We start from the raw sequence: 22,456 nt of genomic DNA on the forward strand, positions 1-22,456 counted from the left end.
CACCCTCTGCTCAATTATAGCCATTCTTGGTTATTTATATATATATATATATATCTGAAGGTCCAGGCAGTCCACACAGGTCTTGAAGTAATGGAGAGACAGGATTAGTTCACAGTCACTGTGAGCAACGGATATGAAAAGGGTTACTGATGGTCATTTCTTTGTCAAATCCATTAGCCTTTTCTCAATCTTCATTCTCTTTGATCTCTGTGCAGCTTTTAACACTATTGATCACTCTCTTCTGTCTGATACTCTCTTCTCTCTATGTTTTTGGGAACACTCTTTTCTGATTCTCCTTCTATTTATCTGTCCATTCCTCACTCTCCTTTGCTGGAGTTGATGTGCTCATCCAGGTTACACTTTTTTTTTAAACCCTCACCTTGCATCTTGGAATCAATACTGTGTATTGGTTCCAAGGCAGAAGAGCAGTAAGGGCTAGGCAATGGGGATAAGTGACTTGCCCAGGGTTACACAGCTGGGAAGTGTCTGAGGCCAGATTTGAACCCAGGAACTCCCATCTCTGGGCCTGGCTCTCAATCCGCTGAGCCACCCAGCTGCCCCTGGGGTTATACTTTTTTAACCATTAGTTCTGCTTTGGATCTTCTCTTCTATACTACCTCACTTGGTGATCTCCTCAGTTCCCATGGATTTATTTCCCATCTCTATGTTGATGGTTCTCAAATTTATTTATCTTAACTTCTCTGCTGACTGTCAATCCTGTATCTCTACTTGCTTTTCAGACTTCTCAAATTTGGATGCTCAGTAGATAACTTAAACTCAATATGTCTGAAATGGAACTCATTTTCCTCCATGGACAACCCCTTCTACCTTTCCCTTTACTATAGAACACAACACCCTCTTCCCAGGCCCCCAGGCTCACAATCCAAGAATCATTCTAGATTCACCACTTTTCGCACGACCACCCCAAATCCAATCTGTTGCCCCAAACCATCAATTTCGCCATTTCAACATCTCTCATCTTTCCAATGAAAAGTCACCATTCTGAGATAGGCCAATATCTCACACTTGATCTATTACAGTAGGGTGTTAGTGGCTGTGCTGGTCTCAAGTCTCTGTTCACATTAGGATCCATGTTAGCTGAAGTGGGCCTGTTCAAAACTTATACTTATCATTTGTCTTCATTTCCCTGTTTCCCCTCTTTAATATTTGATAAAGTGATCCATTATAATAAAAAGATTCATTCAAACAACCCAAAATATTGGGAAAAAACCATTATTTATATGCAGTGTTCCATAACCAGAGTCCCTGACCTCTATAAAGAACTGGAGGGAGGTGCCTTCTTAGATCTACTCTTTGGGGTCAAGCTTGATCAATTTGATTTTATAATATTCCATTTCAATTGTTTTACTGTTCTTTACATTTTTATTTTTAATATTAATTTTGTATAGTTTTCCTGATTTTGCCTATTTTACCCTTATTCAGTTCTTAGCTCTGTATTAACATGTACTTTTTTTTTGGCCCTTCAGCCATTTTTCTATTTTGACTGTGATGACAATAAATTGTCCTGGCTCAAGTTGTTCCTTATAACTTTTAGCCTTGATAGGAGGGGAAAATCTCCTGATGATCAGAGCTTTTACAAAAGTGAATTGGTCATAGTCATAAATTTAAACTGGAAAGGGTATCAAAAGTCATCTGGTCCTGAAATGTCTAACACAACCTATAGGCTTACATATGACTTCTTACAACTTCTACCCATCACTTTTGGTTCTCTTTAAAGCCAAACAGAACAAATCTAAGTCTTCCACATGACATGGCATACCAATATCATTTCTCAAAGCTAAGCCTCATTGGATAGATGAACAAAGTAAAAAAATATAAGGGAAAACTTGAATCTTGAATATAGACATCTTTTGAATAGTACTTAGAGTTCACAAGACGGCATTAGGATTCCTGTTCTTGAGCAATGTGCACCTGTGATTAGTCATTTTAATTGCACTAATTAATAATAGTCATTAGTACTAGCTGATAATACTAATTAATAATTAATCATTTAGTGGCAGAGTAGAAAGTATGCTGTTTTGTAAATCAGGTTTCAAATCTTGTCTCTACCACTTACTATTTGTATAACCTTGGGTAAATTCTTTTACTTCATCTCTTTGAATCTGTTTCCTCTTCTGTGAAATGAAGAAGTTAGAATAGATGACCTCTTTATGCCTCCTGACTTTAAATCTGTGGGAAGGGAAAAAAAAACCCAGCTTACTATGTGTACTTATTATTGTGTTGCATTCAAGAGATGGAATGAATTTTTTTAAATGGGAATTTTACATAAAAGTCAGAAGCAATAACACATACAGAAATACCTAATATAAAATACATTATAATTATTATACAACATTGTCCTTAAAATAGTATGCCAGGTCTCAAGAATAAAAAAAAATATTTGTTCTTTGTTGAGTTTTAGGAAAGTTTTCATGCTTCATGGGGAGTGGAATTTGAGCTGGGTTTTAAATGAAAGGTAGGATTCAAACATCAGATATGGGGTCAGGAAAGGGCAATCCTACTGTGTAAAAGGAGAAAAAAAATACACCTGGTTACTTGGATGAAGTAGCAGAGGCCTCATCAAACTTCTTTATCACCTAAAATAAGTATGAAAAAAAAATCACAGTAGATTTTCCAGCCTAGCATTATTTCTGCCAATCACGTACATTTGTAAAAAGGAACCCTTAAAGATAACATCAAGATAGACATATAGCCCATCTGTCCTGACTTTTCTTTTCACAGCTAATAAATTCTTTGATTTAAGTTCTAGGCTTTTAATATTGAATGAAAACAGAAGGCAGCAAACTTAGAAAACTCTAAGACATTAGTGTGGTTGCCTCATCTTTTGTACACCATACTGTAACTCCTTATCATTTCTTTTCTAGTAAATGGGGATAAATATCTCTGGATGTTTAACATAGCAGGGGCCTCATTGATGAAAAGAGTTGTAGGAAATTAGAGAAAAGAAAAGAGAGAGCTGAGAGAGGGCCCAACAGATGGTGATAAAACTAAGATCAGAATGGATGGTACATTTAGATAGCAGAAAGGGGAAAAGGAATTTGCTTGTGTGAGAAGTATTTAAAACCTGAAAGGGTCCAAACCACAACTAGAGAGGCTCACATAGCACTTAAGATCTTATCTCCTTTGCAAAAGGCTTCAAAATATTGAAAGGATCATATTTCAAGGCAGAAAGAAAAAAGCAAGATTTTTGAATTGTATTGCTTTGAACACTTCTAACTTGATTGACTAGAAATATTTTAAAGTTGTCATTCTATTCTATTTTGAAATGAAGGATTCACCTTTGAATAAGAAATGCATATTTCTTCATCAAAATGAAACACATTTTAAACTTAGCATTACCCAAAGAAACTTTCATTTTAGATAGATTGATTGGTAGTTATGTAGGTAGATAGATAGATATAGAATGCCATTTCTTTGAACCAAATAAAACTGCAGCCAGATTTAGCCTATGAATAAGAGAGATACGGACGGATCTGGAGGCATGGGATTAATACCTTTCCATTCTGGTATCCTGGAAGACATCACGGGAATTTTTCTGGGTGATATTACTAATCTCCTCTTTCACAACCAGAAATTTGTTCAGTTTGAACAAAATAAGAGACATAAGAGAATAGTGTGAGTATGGGAAACAACAAATTAAACTTGTTTATAAAGATTCCTTTCCTGTGGAAAAAAATAGTCAAGTATAAGCAAATGAAAGTATGTGCAATTTAACATTATACTTATTAGGAGAGAGAGCAAATTCTTCCATTATTTGGAAAGGAAAAAGTAAAATGTCTTGTGTGATGGAATAAAAAAAGTAAAGTGTTTTCAAAAAGCAGTGATACTTGGTACCAAATTAGGGGTGGGAGAATATTCTAGATAGCAAGAAAAATGGAAGGTTCAATGAGGAATTCCTGATGACTATTATTAATTGGCTTATTGTCCTTAAATTAAAATTAACTTTTAATTACTTAAGGTAATGGAAGAGAATACTAGCCTTGATGATGGAAAACAATGGATGACTGGTCTTATCTCATTGTGGCAATAGCAAAGGGTTCTCATTTTCTCAGTAACAAAGACCTATACAGGAATTAGGAAAAGGCAAGCTTCAGCTAGGATCTAGGATGGTCCTGAATCCAGCTGCATTCTTTATAACTCCTTCCCACCTCTTTATCATCACCCTCCTTAGGATATTGTGCTTTCCTTAGTTTGTAGCAACTATCTCTAGCATTGTTTCCAAATCAACCAGGATTTGTATTCAGATCCAAGAAACCTGGTTATAATTTTCAGTTGCTTTTGCTACTTCTTATGTGATCTCTCACAAATTATTTAACACTTCCAGGTACTGGTTTCTTTATTTGTAAAGTGAAAGAGTTGAGAGAAAAAGCCTCAAAGGCCCCAGCTCTATGTCTTGTGGTCCTATGAAGTCAAATCTTTTTTGTCAGTAGAATAAAGCCAACTGTGTGACACAAGTAATAAACAGTCACTTTACAAAAGAGAAAACAAACCTATTAAAGACCCATTTTGGTTGCAAAGTAGCAATGGAACAGAGCCATTAATAGAAATATTGCAGTATTCTCACATATTAAATTAGTCAATCAACAAACATTTTTTAAATGCACCTACTATGTGACAGGGACTAGACTAAACATAGAGATAGAGCTTAGATGCTATCAAAGAGAACAAAATGAAGGCTGTAAGGTTGCAAAATGTCTAGAGCACTGAACCTGGATTTAGGAAGACCTGTGTTTAAATCTGGGCTCAGATACTTAGTGACTCTGGGCAAGTCCCTTAACCTCTGTTTGAGTCAATTTCCTGATCTAAAAAATGGAAAAAAGAATAAAACTTAACCTCTTACAGCTATTATAAGGCTCAAGTGATATAACATTTTTTGTAAAATCTTTAGCTGTATGCATGGCATATAGTTGCTAGAAAATGCTGGCCATTATTATTATTATTATTATTATTATTTATTATTATTTGCATATGTAAAAAATACAAGATAATATAGAAATAGGGACACTAGGAGTCTATACAGACACACATAGGTAAATACAAAATAAATACAAGATAATGTGGGGAGGCAGATGCTAGAGGTTTGTAAGGGGGGAAAAGGGTTAATTATAAAAAGGTTAAACTGAATATTTTAAAATAGGGTCACCAGGAATTTAATTCCAAAGAGATTTATTTATAATTTATTTATAAAATATAGAAAGAGTGAAGTAGGAAATCAGAGAGAGAATAGGGTAAGATATCTAGCTTAAGCACTAAGTATTTTGCTCTGACCCCTAGCTCAAAAACAGACAGGGGAGTTTAGTCCTTAACAGGAGTGGCCCTCAGCCCTTGTAACTGAGGACCTGGGGTTATAGGGAGCCTCTCTCAAGAGGATAGATCTCTCCTTAGGCTAGTCTCTTCAGAAAATCCAGGAATGGAATCAGCCTTTTTCACTCACCACATGTCAGTCCAAAGGGGAGAGATTCAAGGACAGTCTCACCACGTACACGGTCTCAGGTCCAGTCAGCAGATTTTTCACCAGCCTCCAACTCAACTCAGAGCTCCAGAAGAAGTCAGAAGTTCTCTCTGAAGATCTCAGATAAAGATCTCGGAGAAATCTCCCACAAATCTCAGATGATTCTCCTCCACAGGAAGTCATAACTCCCTTTTAAAGATACTTTTAAAGATACTTTCTTTTGCGTTACTTCCTATGCCTTCTTCCAATTTTTTCATCTACCAATTAATATTAAAGCTTTGCTATAGGACTGCCCAGGGAGTAGTCAGTTTGATTCTGATTGTAAACGTGGGTCACAGACTTTCCCCACTCAAGTGTAAATGAGTTGTTTACACTTCTGGTAATTAAATAGAAAAATGGACAGGGGAGTTAATTTCATTTTCAAAATCAGAGTAGAGTTAATTAATTTCATTTTCAAAATCAGGGTAGAGTTAAATTTAATCTTTACAGGTTAGAGAGATAAGGAAAAGCCTCATTTGAGAGGTAAGACTTGGGGTGAACCTTGAAGGAAGCTAGGTGTTTTAGAGGCAAATTAGGGAGAAGGTGAATCCCAGGTTTGAGGGCTAGCTCATGAAAAGGATCCCAGGAAATGAAATGTGAACATTTTTTATTTGCTTTTGACATTTCTGAACTGCTTTTAATATATTTGAGAATTGCTTCTATTATCTGAAAAGCAATATGGAATATACTTCTGGTGAAAAGACTATTTCATTGAACTCTTGAATGATTCCTTGACCCTGATGCAGAGTAGATACTTGGACACAAATCCAGAGTAAGGGACATGAGTAACAATAACTAAGACAAGTTGATTGACATGAGGAGTACATTAAGGGGGACAATATATAATAAGCCTACAAAGATTGCATGGATTGAAATGGTAAGGTTCTTCAAATACCAAACAAATTTATGCCATATCCTAGAATCAAGGGGAGCCTCTGGAGCTTTTTGAACATGGAAGTGGTATGTTTAGACCTACACTTTAGAAATATCAATTTTGGACATTTTATCATGAGTAGATTAGCGAGGAGAGATACTCAAAGGTGAAAGAATAATCAGTAGGGTACTGAAACACTCCAGGCAAGAGAAGATGAGGAAGCAGTGGTCATGTGAGTGGAAAGAAAAGGATCTATATGAGAGATAAGGTAGAGATAGAATCAAGAATTAGAAATTGATCAGATACTTGAAATAAGGGAGATTGATGAGTCAATGATGGCTGAAATTTTGTAAAAATAGAAGAGAAAGAATTGGAAGTGGTACCTTCCATAGAAACAGACAAGTTTAGGAAGATGGATCAGTTTGTAGGGGGAAATATGATATCCTTTGAGTTGAATTTGCAATATGTTTAGTGGGCAATTGGTGATACAAGACTAGACTTCCGGAGATAGACAAGAAGAGGATATATAAATCTGGGAATCATCTACATGGAGATGATAATTGGTCCCACAGAAGCTCATTAGATCACCAAGAGAAGAGGGTGAGAGGATACTTCACTTTAGAAGTAAAACATGGGAAAAGATGATTCAAAGATCAATTTCTCATGACATATTGTTTTCATATTGTTGAAAGCTAGCAGAAGTCATATAATGAGCCGATAAAAGTAGTGGAAGAAAAATCAAGGTCTTTGTGAGGTAGTTAACTATATTGTTAAGTATACTATAACTATACTATATACTATATACTATAACTATACTATATACTATACTATACTATAACTATATTGTTAAGTATATATAAGCATATATATAGTTAAGCATATATTGTTAAGTATTGGAATATATATTGGATATATTGGAAAGGAAACTGGAAATTATCTATATGAGGAAGTGACTTCTTTGTAAAACAACTGACATCAATTCATTTTAAAATATGCATCACTCTTTATATAATAGAGGGAGTTAGGTGGTGCAGGGTTGGAGTTAGAAGAACCAGAGTTAAAATCTGCTCTCATATACTTTGTAGTTTATGGCCTTGCACAAGTCATTTAATGCTATTGGACTCAGTTTCTTCATATGTAAAATGATCTGGAAAAAGAAATGGCAACCCATTACCATTGCAGTATCTTTTCAGAGAAATTCTCATTTATGAAGAACCAGATAACACTGAAATGCCTAGATAACTACAAAGTTGCATAATGAATACTTTTTCTGAATTCCTTTAATTCTATGTAATAATAAACTTACAAATTTGAATCTAATCTATTTTTGGCCCATACTTATTCCTGAATACATCAGAGATCATATTTTCCTAATATTTTCTAAAAATGTACTATGGGTAGGATATTATGCTATACACAGATTGAATGACTGAAATCAAAGAGAATTACCCATTAATGTCAATTTTATTTTGGAGAAAGATTGAATCCAATCCAATAAACCAAAAAATTGGTAAGTACCTACTATGTTTCAGGCACTGTGCTAAGCACAATTATTAAGAAGAAAGGGGGTCCCTGCCCTCAAGGAGCTTATAGTCTAAAGGGAGAAACAATGCACAAAGGGAGGCAAGAAAGTAGGAGGAGATATTTTGTGGGGTGAGCGCCTCACCACAGAGCAACCAGCACAGGGATTGATCTGAAACCAAACAGGACAACAGATGCAAAGTAAAGTAAACTTGAGAGTCCAGTTTCTGCCCTCTATATAGGAAGACATTATTGAAGTTTCATATTCTGTTCTCTAGCCCTCTGGTCAAAAGAGAGAGGAGGCTCAGAGAGGTGGTGACAATTAAGGCTTGAGTTAATAGCCTGGTACTAAATTTAGAAGTGATAAGCTTATTCTAAGAGGGCTATCTTGTCCTATGGAATTGAAACCAGGCAGGGGGAAATATACAAAGTAGAGTGAGGTCTCTAATGAAGTACCCCAGAGATCTGCCCTTGACTCTATTCTGTTTAATAATTTTGTGATTCCAGTGAAGACACAAAAGGTATGCTCGTTAAACTTGTCAATGAAAAGAAGCTAGGATGAATAACTAACATGTTTATATAACAAAAATTGAATAGTAAAAATTGTTACAGGCATAATATAAAATTTAATGGCGATAAGTTTTTAATATTCTCCCCTAAGGATTTCTTTAAGAAAAAAAGCTTTTAAATTTTCTGTAATGAAGGATAATAGTGTTCTGATAAACAATAATTCCTGTAACAAATTGCTAAGATTTCAAATGAATTGCAAGTTAAATATGAGTAAATATGTCACAACAGCCAAAAAAGGAATATTTTAGGCTGCTTTAAAGAAGACATATTGTCTAAAATGAGGGAGGTAATATTTTCCTCTCTATCATCAGATCACATCTATGGACTGTGTTTGGTTCTGAACATATTGGTAGAATAACTCCAATAACTTTTTCGTCAATATCTAAACCCCATTACATTAGAAAGGATATAGACAATTTGGACTAGGGTTCATAATAGAGAGCGAACTGGAAGCCCTGCCATATTAAGGTTTGGTTTTAAATACTGGAAAAGTTTATTTTGGAGAAGAGAAAACATAGAGAGGAGATAGGATCATAGCATCATTGAAATGGATCTGAAAAAGATTTTTTATGGCTAAGGAAAGTGAGGTTCAGAAAAATTAACTGAAAAGCCAGTGTCACACAGTAAGTATCTGAGATGGAATCTGGACACTGGACACGTATCTTCCTGCTGCCAAGTTCAGTAGGCTTTTCACTGCATATTGTCTCTGTGTTTGTGCTAGCCATCTTTGAGTATTTGAAGGACTTCCATGTGGAAGGGCAATCATACTCTTTTGGTTGCAGAGAACAGATCCAAAAGCAATGAATGTGGCTCTTAGACAGCTTTAAACTTGACATATAGGAAAAACAAAACAAAACCTCCTAGCCATTAGAACTTTTCACAAATTGGAATAGGCTGCTTCATGAGGTAGTAGGTTTATCCTCACTGGAGATCTTCAAGAAGAATTTAGAGAGTAGGGAGCTAGGTGACTCAGCCAGAGAGCCAGACTTGGAGATGAAAAGTCCTGGTTTCAAATCTGGTCTCAGACACTTTCTAGCAGTATGACCCTGGGTCACTTATCCCCATTTACCTAACCGCTACCACTACCACTACTTAGTATTAATTCTAAGACAGAAAGTAAAGGTTTAAAAAATAGAATTGAAATAATTGTTTATCAGTGATATTATAGAAGATATTTTTTTCAGGCATTGGTTGGAATAAAAGGTCCTTTCTAATCCTTAGATCCAGTCATTCTGATAGGTGGAAAATAGGAGAAGGGTTCACTATCAGAAATAGTCGTCAGAAAGGGAAACATGTTTTGAAGATCCTACTAATCAACTCTGTGGCTTTAGATGAGTCATTGAACCTCTTTGCATTTCTTTTCTTCTATAAAGTAGTCAGATCAACTAGTCTTTAAAGACCCTTCTAGGGCAACAGTGGTACAGTGGACACAGTGCAATTCCTGAAGTCAATAAGACTTACCTTGAGTTCAAATCTAAGCCTCAGACACTTAGTAGCTATGTGACCCTGGGAAAGTCACTTACCCCTGTTTGTTTCATTTTCCTGATCCATAAAATGAACTGGAAAAGGAAATGGCAAACATCTCCAGTATCTTTACCTAGAAAACCCAAAATAGGGTCGCAAAGAGTCAAATATGATTGAAATGACTGAATATCAATAACAACATCCCTTCTTTAAAATGGGGCAGCCAGGTGGCCAGTGGAGTGCCCATTCTGGAGTTTGGAGGATCTGGCTTCAAGCTGTATGACCCTAGGCAAGTCACTTAATGCTGTTTGCCATGGTCTTCCCCTTCACTAAGACAGAAAGTAAGGGTTTAAATAATTTAAAATAAAATGTTAGATAGGATATAATCTACCCTGTTAATAATATTTGAAATAATTGAAATTTTATTTGCTTACTCTTAAAAATAATTTTCCTTTCTATGTTAAAAATGTACTATTTTAAAGGGGAAAGTTGAACAGATTACACCATTCATTTACTATACTGTACTCAGAGTCTTTTCTTCATATTGGCCAAGATGCAGGTATGACAGAAATGTCCTTTACTGATGGCTTTACAAATTTTAGGAAGCTTCTTACAGTACTTTTAACCTAATCAGAATTTCTGCCTGTGAACTGTGGCAGAAACCAATCATAAGTGCTGCCATTTAGAACTGTTAGAAGAGCCAAGATAGCATGCCAGTGGCCTCCACAATTGCCAGTAGCCTTATTACAGAATTTCACTGCCCAACAATTTCTCCAGTCTTCAAACCTTTGCCTGGACCATTAAGATTGCCTCAATTTGGCAATGAGAACTGGGGAAAGTATTGTATTTTTGTATATTGTCATTTTGTATTCTATTATCAAAAGAAGTTTATCTAGGTGCAGAATTTTTCTACTCTCTATTTTTTCCTTTCTCATTCTTTGGAAGAGGGACAAGACCCCCCCTCCCCCTTTTTGTCTGCCTTATGATTGCTTTTGTGTCAAATCCAGCATAAAAGCTTTTCAGATGTGACAGCATTAGCTATTTTGTGCTTGGCTGAGCTAGAGTACATGAATTCAATAGAGAAGTGAAATCTTGCTTGAGCTTCACTGACTTAGATATATAATATTTAAAGGTATCTGAAGCGAATAATCTTGTAATTGATCAAATCTTTGAAGAAATGTTTTCAAGGCTGCCCACTGTGTTTTAGAGATCTCATTCACGTTATTTTGAACGGAGACATATTTTCATGATGATTTGATTAATTTTAATAACTACAACAATTTGGTATACTTAAGGACTGTTGTAGCCTGTAATATTAGATTTTCATTGGGTTTGTTATAAAAGAAACTGAGGCAACCTATATTTGATTTTCATTTGCTCAGAGCTCATTTAATCAAAGGCAAAAGAGGAAGTAAGACTCAATATTTGGAATTCTCATTTGGGGGCAAATTATTTCATGGGGGCAATGATTTCCCTTTCTGTCCTGTGGCTGCCTCGGGCAACCTCACAGGATGGGAACTATTTTTCTCCTTCTTTCACAAACTCAAAAAAAAATCCATTCTTATTTAAACAAGGCTGAAGTGAGATCAGAAAAAAATTCTGGACCAATCTTTGGGGGAGGGGGGGAATAAATGTCGAAAATCTGGTTTCCAAGGTATTGAGTTCTACCTGCTACCATTGCATGCTCTCATCTTGTCCCTTTTACTCATTCTTCCTTGCATTTTCACCTTCAACTAGGGAAACAGAATCAATAAGCTACCTAATCGTGTAATGCCTTTTTTTTCTAGAAGCATATAGAAGACAATAAAACTTCTCTTAGCTTACACAGTACTTCCTCCATCCCTGATGGCATAAAGGTAACATGAACTAGCTTTCCCAGGAGAAAGTTCAACTATGTAAATATTTAATGCAGTGTTACTGTGTCAGGAATTGAATTATGCTGCAATCGTGTCCCGTTATGTTTGGGTTACATTGTACAGTTCAGCTTATTCCATGCATGAATAAAAAATGTAAGGTATTAAGTGCTTCCTTACCCATTCTTTAATTAGGACCTTAATTGCAGAGAATTGCCCACGAATAATATAACTTTGTACTTCCACACCTTAAAGAAAATTAAAACCATGCCTTGTGTATCTAGAAAAATGTTTAACTTGTAAATTTAACTTCTTAAAAAAACTTATTTCTTCCATCTCTTGGTGACTAATAGAAAGGGATTCTGTTAATTATCACTTCTCACTGGTTTGTCCAGAGAGATAGACCTCTAGGCTAGTCAATGAAACTGCCTTTGAGGGACAAAGTTGCAGATCTAATTTCTCAGATAATTTAATTCAATCTTGAATTCAAAAATCATTTGTTAAGCATCTACTATGTATAATGCAAGACAGCTAAATGGCTCAGATTTGGACCTATGGTCAGGAAGACCTAAATCATTCAAATCTATCCTCAGATGCTTACTAACTGTATGACCTTGGCCAAGTCATGTAACATCTATTTGCTTTAATCCAATGGAGAAGGAAATGGCAAACCACTCCAATATCTTTGCCAAGAAGACCACATGGACAATATTGGCTTGCTATGTTTCACAGGATCATGAACAGTTGGACCTGACTGAACAACAATAATGTACCACGTATTGTGCTAAGAGCTGGTGATACAAATTAGAAAAAAAAAAGATAATCCTTGCCCTCAAGAAGGTTACAATTTAAAAGAAGAAGGCAATATACAAAAGGAAGCTAAAATTGGATGGAGAGGAACCATTTAGAGATTAAAATTATCTTGAGAGACTGGTTTTTCTTTACTTAAAAATAATTTATTAATTGGCTGGTCAACACATATTAATTGTGGTCAAATGACTTGACCATCATAAGACAAATGGAAACTCTTGGTGCAGGTTTTTAACATTTTGGGGAGCTCATTTTTCAGCCCCTCCCTTGGACCTCCAAAGGCATCTTTAATTAGTGATAGCTAATTAAGAGGTGATCTATCAGACCTTCAGCCCTTCCCCAAACTGACAGGTGAAATTTCACAGGTCCATCAGAAAAGCATTATAGAATATTTTCTATTCTATATATATATATTTTCCTTTCAAAGGACCACATTCCTCAAGACAAAGAGAATACAAAAACCTATAGATTGAATGGAGTCATGGAATTCTTGATATAAATATAACACAGTATATAAAAAAAAAATTCATACCAAGTGATTATTTTGTGGAATCCAAACCAAGCACTGATGAACAATGAAAATCCTAAACTCTCTATAATAGAAGACTTTGGGGGGGAATTTTCAACTCCACCCAGCACCCCCCAATCTGATTATTGCTGCTGTTCAATCATTTCAGTTGTATCTGACTCTATGACTCCATTTGGAGTTTTCTTGGCAAAGAAACTAAAGTGTCTATACCATTTCTTTTGCTAACTCATTTTACAGATGAGGAAACTGAGGCCAAAAGGGTTCAGTCAGTTATCCACAATCACACATTTGTAAGTTGTGCCTCATTTGAACTTGGGAAAATGTCTTCCTGACTTCAGGCAAAGAACTCTAGTCTTCAAACCATCTAGCTGCCCTTGCTTCCATCTGAGAGGAGGCAACTGAGGGAGAGAAGAGTTGAGTATCTAAAGCTGAGTCAGTCCACATGGCAATAAGATTTCAGATGATTGGCTTATCTTAGTAGAGGCACAAGATCAATACCAAGCAGGGTCCTGGATGGGACTCTAACTGAGATCCAGAAAGCTGAGTCATTAAGTACTCTTGGACCTCCCTAATCAGCCCAGTGATTCTTAAGAAATTCTGTTCATGACACCATACTTGTTACCCTTAACTCTGGACCATTATACCAGCTGAGCCAGATTTGAATAAAACATGGGGTGGAATGAAAGTAAGATTAACTTTCTCTACTCCATGTGAGATTAAAGGTTAAAGCTGGAAACCAGAGAGGCATTTGGAATGCAAAGTGCAATTTACAGAAGTGACCAAACATGCTATTTCTGCAAGTCCTTGGCTGCTAACATCAACTTCTCCGGCATTTTTCATAGGGTATATTGTACACACAGTTACCATTTGTGTTTCTGGTGCCTGGGGCATCTGGGTTAGTGGTTAATTACAAGGCTGCTTAAGCCTTTTAATAAAGTCAGCAAATTAAAGAGAGGGCACAGATAAAGAGAATGCTTTCCGAAGTGTCATAATGAAATTAAGGTAATGAAGCACTTTGAGGACTTTTCTCCTTTCTTTTGGTATAAAGTTATTCCAAAGAAACTGGAAGAGAAATGGGGCCTAAAAGCAAAAAGGAAAAAAAATAAATTGTATGCCATTAGTTTAATTATAAAAATTCATTACATGAAGTCATGTAAGACAGAAAATAATGGGACTCTAATAGGTTGGCCGATAAAACATTTACTAGTCTACTCTCTGCCTGTAGTCTTTGTTGAAGGTACAGAAAAGTAGCAACTCTGTTATGCCATCTTCAAAGCTATTGAAAAGATTAATCAATTCCAGTAAGCTGGAAAATGAGGGCCATTTTCTTAAACAGTTTCTCCCGTATCGTATGTTACTTTCTGAAACAGAATTGTTTGGTAATGTCAGAGGTTTAATAGATTAGTGTTGAAGTTAATGGTGAGAGTCTATACTCTTGAAACAGCTTTCTTATAGTTATCTCAATATTCCCATTATATAAAGCCCTAGAGAGGTTTTATAGGTCATTTTAATTCACATGAGGATGAAAGAAGAATATTTTTTGTAGTAAAAGTTTACAGACCATTAATTCATACTGAGGACAAAATTGTTTCTTTTTTTTTTTAATAAACCAAATATATTCTCTCTCTGATATTGCACAGGAACTTCCTATTGTATTCCATCTAGCAAGATCTCAATCATGTTTCAAATATCAAAGGAAATATCTTTTATTTTTTAAAGTTCTAATGTGGCAAATGAAATGTTATTGATTTGATTTGTATTATATTGACATGGATGGGTTATTTCTACCTTCCCTTGAGCACTAAAGTTAGTTGTTTGTTGTTATTGTTTTTATTAGACTTTAAACTTGGTCTTTCCACTAACTACTTGCGTGACCTTGGGCAAAATTGATTCTCTTCTCTAGTCTTGACCCTGAACAGTTACTCAAACAGAATGAAACCTTATCTTATTGCATTTTCTCCTTCCATTCCTTCAACTAATTTCTGGGATGTTTTTATCTTTAAATTTTGTTAGTTTTTATTCTTAATTTGATAAAAACTGACTTCAACAGTTCTATATACAGGGAACATAAAAAGGTTGAATAGGAAACTATTTGGGTCCAAAGCTGGTGTGTTATCTTTATTTCCCCCTGAAGCTCCATCTCTTCTGTGAGTTCTTCGAATGTTTCATTGATGTTTTTATCATGATTTTCTTTGCATCCCTAAAAATTAACTATTTCTCCACTCATCAATCTTTACTCTCATAAAAAGAAAACTCTTCCTTATAAGAAATAAGCATAATAAAACAAAGGAAATCTATACATTGGCCATGTTAAAAACCCAAACACTGAATATATTTTACACTTTCTGAAAAACAACCTGCACCTAATAGAGGTTGATAGTTTCCTATTCAACCTTTTTATGTTCCCTGTATATAGAACTGTTGAAGTCAGTTTTTATCAAATTAAGAATAATAAAAACTAACAAAATCTTATCTCATTCTTCACCATTCTTTTATCGCCTCTCTGCTTAGATGTCCTCTAGAGACAAGGTTGGTCTTTATATTGATGAAAGTTCCTAAATACTTCAATTATTTTTCTTCATAATGTCATAGAGATTGTATAAGTTGTTCTTTTGGTTCTGCTTACTTCATTATGTTTCAACTCACACAAATCCTCCCAAGTTTTTCTTTATTTGTTCCTTTCAATATTTCTTAAATAATTATAATATTCCATTATTTATATACAGTAATTTATGGGTTAACCATTTCTTAATTGATGGGTACCTTCCTCAGTTTCCAATTACATACAACAGGAAAAAATGATGCTATTTATATTTTATGCAGATAAATAATATTCATCTTTTATTTGTTTGGACTTTGTGCCCAGTAGTTGTGTGACTTGGTCAAATGATTCAGTAACTTTTTAGGTATATACAAAAATTGCTTTATAAAATAACTGCACAACCATAGTGATTTTCTGTGTCTAGACTCCCCTATTCCCTCTAATAAATGAATGTGAGATAGGTGCTTTGCTTTCTCTTATTACTAGTGACTTAGAGCATTTTATGATTAGTCATATGAAATCACTTTTCATCTTTTGACCAAAGGTTAGGGGAATAGATTCTGTTTATACATTAAATTAATAAGTTCCACGTGCCATAAATTCTTACATATTTCACTTATTAGAGTACATTTGAACCTCCTGCCTCATTCCATTTCTAGGATAAATCTCTTCTCTCATTTCCTTTCCTCTTTTAAGCTCACCTCAGCAAAACAAAACCATCTCCAGACACTTGAGCTTGTCTTATTTACCACCTTCTCTGATCTTTGAAGACAACAGGATTCTGAAAGGGCACTTATTTCTTCTCTCTCTTTCATAATATAAGCACTTTATCTTAATTTAGTCCCTTCCACTTGCTTTGATGTACTTACCTTCCTAGGTTTTTTAATACAGTTGTTTAGAAATGTTAGTGGTTTAACAGTTTATGTTGAAGTTAATGGTAAAATATGTATACTCTAAATCATTTGAATTCACATGAGGAAAAAAGAAGAATGTTTTGGGGCTACAAAATCTTAGAGACAATTCATATTAAGGATTAAATTGCTTATATGTGTGTATATGCATGTATATATGTATATACATATATATAAAAGGCATATATAGCCTTTTAGTTATGCTTTAAACATTATGGAAAGCATTCTTTATTTTTAAAAGACCCCTGTCTTAATTAAAATGTTGGTAATAGTATATGGATAATGAGCATCCAGACAAATACAAGATCATCGAAGACATAGAAGTGGCTACCTAGAGAGAGAAAAGTATCCAGGATGATGAAAGTCTGGTGAATAGTGTCAAAAGCTGTAGACTAGTTAGGAATAAAGAGGAATGAGAAAATTGTGAGCAAGAGATATCATGCAGAAAGCCGACATAGTTCATTGGTATCCACTGAATAGTTTAAAAATTAATCAACAAGCTGAAAGAAAACTTCTTGTGTGTTTCAAGAAGGAATTTTGGGAAGCAATGGGCAAGGCTCCCACAAGATGAGGAGATTTTCATGGGTTACTATTCACAGCATTGGAAGGAGTACTAATACTGATTTGATCATAGATCCATTAAAATATCAAAATGGTACCATTAAAATGTTATCCCTGAGCAGTTTGGTAGTAAAATAATATTGCGAGGCCAGGATAATAGTTCATAGTGACAACGACTTTTCTTTAGTCATCAAAATACTGTGGAATGAAGTAAATCTAGAGTTAGTTATAGTGAAAATTGTGTTTATTTTTTATGAAAGGAAAAAAAATAAAATGTCAGTTTAAAATTTCCTTAATGTTCAGGTAAGGGACTTAACCTTCTCAGTGTTATTCAAGGCTGGGTGAAATTTTTTTGGATTTTTTTTTATCTGCCTTTCATCCTTGAAAAATCTTGGCATTATTCAGTGAAGGTTAGCTCTCAGTCAGGATTTCCTTAGTTATAAAAACTAACTTTCAATGTGAACACAAACCTAAGGGGAAAATATATTCATGGGCATTTTTGCTATTCAAGCATTAAACCATGCCAAAAAAGTGATGATGTGAAGTCAAGCTTCACTCACTTAACTACCTTTTTGCTAACAAGTGTCTAATTTATCTTGCCAGTTCCTGTTTCCTTCATAGTCCTTTGAAAACTCTAGCCTACTTTTCTATTCGTATTTTTCAATTGTGTTGAATAATTTATAGATTTGTATAGCAATGAAGAGGTGCTTTATCAGAAAAGTACAAAATAGCATTGGATGAGCCATGGTTAGGTCCCAAGATTATTATTATAATGTATATCCTTTTTTAAAAAATTAACAGTCACATTGATAAGTCAATTATGTTAGGAGTTTTTTTTGTTTTTAAGCAAGTGGATATATTTGTTAATGGTAAGTTAACTAAATTTTTTCTTAAATTTCATTATTCTTACAGTTTTATGTATATTATCTGGGTTTTGACAGCTGTTCAGAAAGTGGGATACCAAAAAGAGAGAGATTCACAGAACAAAAATATTACCCTCATATATTCTGATAATTATAAATTAATTTCATCTAAAAAGCTATTATTTAAAATATGAACATTCTTGTATTTATATCTTGAGGTGAATTATTTTAATTAGAAAATCAAATAATTGTGTTTTTCTTTTCTGTTAGCTGTAACCATTCTTTTGAGAGTTCTTGATTTGGGGAATGAGAATGGCTTTTCCAGGGAGAGCTAAGTTGAGATGGTCTTTTGGTACATGGGAAGAAGAGATGAAGAAGAGAGGGTACCAGGCAATGATGTAAGGGACATCAGGGTAGAGACTGAAAAGTAACAAACAAAACATGAATTTGAGATTTTATATCATTAAACTCTTATTAATGTTTTATATGATTGCACATGAAAAATCTATTTGAGATTGCTTACCATCTCAAGGAGGAGTTCTTGTGGGAGGAGAGAAAGAGAGAGAGCCATTGAAACTCAATATTTTTTTGAAACATTTTGGAAACTTCTTTTACATGTAATTGGGGGGAAAATAAAATAAAGCAAAAACTCTTATTAGCAGATAAAGACTATTCTAACAAGAAAGTTCATTCTTATCTTCTTTCTCATTGTCTTCTCCATTTTTTAGCTTAAAAATCTTACATACATCCCAACTCTGCAGAGAGAGGCAAGTTACAGAACAGCAATTATAATTGTAACTCCTGGCTTCTGTGTTCTTAAAAAGAAAATATCAGTCTGTAATGACTTCTGTATGTCTTTGGAAACAGATGTTGTAGTTATAATTGTATAACATGTATGTAACACCTCTTTCACTTGGCCATCCCACAGAGACTATAAATACTATTCCTTTAAAAACCAAATGAAATATTCAAAAAAGCAGTTTGTGCTGGCAGTTGGAAGACAGTTGAAAAATATCCTTACTATAAAGTGCTTCTCCCTCTGGGACCAAGGATAGGATGTGTATTTTATACGTGATATATAGAGATCTATATGGAATGTGGGAGGTCAGAGAGTGAGAAGTTGAAGTGACCCATGTTCCTCACCAAACTGCCTTGTATTATCACATAAAGAAATTTTATAGAGAAAATTCTATGAAGAATCTATGAGTATCTGGCAAGAAGAGTACATTTTGGAAAAACTGTTTCCTCATATTCTCAAAGAAAGAAAATGGATTCATCTAGCTTATTTTCTTAGATACTGAATTTAACTCAGGGAGAAATATGTTGAAGATTCTTAAGAAATTTGAATCACTGAATAGCATGGGATAGTGTTTCCATTCAAATGAAAAAGAGTTATGTAGTATAATAATCAGAAATATTGGTGACTGACTGTATACTTTCCTATAGCCAAAATATTCTTAAATCTTATATGTATCTTTGATTTATTTCTGCCTTTCAATAGTTAATAAATTATATGAGCAATTGCTATTAGGAAAGAAAATTTCTCCATGTCACTTAGTAAATAATATTTGGTGAAATAAGGAGAACTTAAAATAATTAGCTCATAAGAAAGGGGTTGCTAATTTAAATCAGACAGTATTCCCTCAGTCTTCTACATTGCTATAATGTTAGTGATGATAAAATCAAACATAGAGCATCTAGTTAAGTGTTATATTGGGAGTGGTTTAACAAGTAAATTTGGTCAACTTAGAGAATCTAAGACCCAATAAAGCCTACTACAGGTATATATTGTAGATTTATGGTTGATAGTCTATTGATTAATGTGAGGACATTATATTCACTTTTTGGATATGTGGTGTTTTAATTAGTTAAATAGTTCTTGGAGAACAGTATGTGTCTAGATCTTCTTTGTCATAGGTATCATAGAATTAAAATTTGAAAAGAGCTTAGGGGTCTTTTCGTTCAACTCTTATTTTTCAAATGAGGATACTAAGGCTCAAAGAGTTTAAATGATTTGTTCAAGCTCACAAAGATACCTGGCAGAGCTGAATCTTAGAATTCCAAAACTAGAGTTTTTTGTGTTTTTTTTTTTGGTCTGTTTGTTTTGTTTTGTTTAGCCTGACTAAAAGACAAATGAAGGAAAACTAAATATTGCATTCTACTTGAATTTGTTACTGCTTTGCACTAGGACCAAAGCCATATTTGTTTTGTCTTATGCTTCCGATTTCCTCCATTTAAGGAACCCCCAGTGTGTCAATTCCCTCAATCTATGCTTTTATTTTCTTTTTTTTTTGTTTTTTGTTTTTTCTTTTTTTTTCTTTTTTTTCTTTTTTTTAAATATATTTTATTTGATCATTTCCAAGCGTTATTCGTTAAAGACATAGATCATTTTCTTTTCCTCCCCCCCCCACCCCCCATAGCCGACGCGTAAGTCCACTGGGCATTAGATGTTTTCTTGATTTGAACCCATTGCTTTGTTGATAGTATTTGCATTAGAGTGTTCATTTAGAGTCTATCCTCTGTCATGTCCCCTCAACCTCTGTATTCAGGCAGTTGCTTTTTCTCGGTGTTTCCACTCCCATAGTTTATCCTTTGCTTATGAATGGTGTTTTTTTCTCCTGGGTCCCTGCAAGTTGTTCAGGGACATTACACCACCACCAATGGAAAAGTCCATTACGTTCGATGATACCACAGTGTGTTTGTCTCTGTGTACAATGTTCTCCTGGTTCTGCTCCTCTCGCTCTGCATCACTTCCTGGAGGTTGTTCCAGTCTCCATGGAACTTCTCCACTTTATTATTCCTTTTAGCACAATAGTACTCCATCACCAACATATACCACAGTTTGTTCAGCCATTCCCCAATTGATGGGCATCCCCTCATTTTCCAGTTTTGGGCCACCACAAAGAGCGCAGCTATGAATATTTTTGTACAAGTCTTTGTGTCCATTATCTCTTTGGGGTACAGACCCAGCAGTGCTATGGCTGGGTCAAAGGGTAGATATTCTTTTAGCACCCTTTGGGCATAGTTCCAAATTGCCCTCCAGAATGGTTGGATCAGTTCACAGCTCCACCAGCAATGAATTAATGTCCCTATTTTGCCACATCCCCTCCAGCATTCATTACTTTCCTTTGCTGTTATGTTAGCCAATCTGCTTGGTGTGAGGTGATACCTCAGAGTTGTTTTGATTTGCATCTCTCTGATTATAAGAGATGTAGAACACTTCTTCATGTGCTTGTTAATAGTTTTGATTTCTTTATCTGAGAACTGCCTATCCATTTCCCTTGCCCATTTATCAATTGGAGAATGGCTTGATTTTTTGTACAATTGATTTAGCTCTTTATAAATATGAGTAATTAAACCTTTGTCAGAGGTTTCTATGAAGATTTTTTCCCAATTTGTTGTTTCCCTTCTGATTTTAGTTATATTGGTTTTGTTTGTACAAAAGCTTTTTAGTTTGATGTAGTCAAAATTATTTATTTTACATTTTGTGATTCTTTCTATATCTTGCTTGGTTTTAAAGCCTTTCCCCTCCCAAAGGTCTGACATGTATACTATTCTGTGTTTACCCAATTTACTTATGGTTTCCTTCTTTATGTTTAAGTCACTCACCCATTTTGAATTTATCTTGGTGTAGGGTGTGAGGTGTTGATCTATTCCTAGTCTCTCCCACACTGTCTTCCAATTTTCCCAGCAGTTTTTATCGAATAGTGGATTTTTGTCCCAAAAGCTGGGATCTTTGGGTTTATCGTATACTGTCTTGCTGAGGTCGCTTTCCCCCAGTCTATTCCACTGATCTTCCTTTCTGTTTCTTAGCCAGTACCAAATTGTTTTGATGACTGCTGCTTTGTAATATAGTTTTAGGTCAGGGATATGCTTTTATTTTCAAGTAACCTGAGTCATTCAAAAATTAAGTGCCTTCTGCATGGTCCTATAGCTAAAAAAGTTCAAGACAGGACTTGAACCCACATTTTCCTGACTCCAAGACCAGACTTCTATCTACTTATAACATCCTACAGCCTGCTAACCCATTTTACATATATATAGATGAATAAACTGATCTCAGAAAGAAAATGAGAATGTACATAAATTTGTATTTCAATTGTTATTTTTATTCTATAATTTTTAATGCATATTTAGTTTTTTCCAGTAGATGGCACTAATTACTTAAACAATTTGGCCACTTAATGAACAGAAAAAGAAATAACTTGGGTAGATATCTGGCTTTTGTTCAAATCTTAGTATATGTCATAATGTGCAAACAATAAGTTTGGCAATGTATTTTTAAATAGATTTCTTTCCCTTTTCCATTAATTCACAATTAGAAAATTAAAAAAATAGTTAAGTACATGTTCTTGTTTTTCACAAGTTTATTTCTATGTAACAGATTATCTGACTTTTAATCATTTTTTAACTAGGATGGTAGATTTCATTTTATATTAGAAATTT

The 22,456-nt window shown here is 34.6% G+C and overlaps 1 protein-coding gene across 11 annotated transcripts in view; it reads left to right on the forward strand.

Annotated features, from left to right (window-relative positions):
• DMD (dystrophin) overlaps positions 1-22,456 on the forward strand; it is a 2,399,796-nt gene that overhangs the window by 1,793,649 nt on the left and 583,691 nt on the right. The gene's annotated exons all lie outside the window — the stretch shown is intronic.

Source organism: Monodelphis domestica, chromosome 4, assembly GCF_027887165.1.
Source record: "Monodelphis domestica isolate mMonDom1 chromosome 4, mMonDom1.pri, whole genome shotgun sequence".
Lineage (NCBI taxonomy): Eukaryota > Metazoa > Chordata > Mammalia > Didelphimorphia > Didelphidae > Monodelphis > Monodelphis domestica.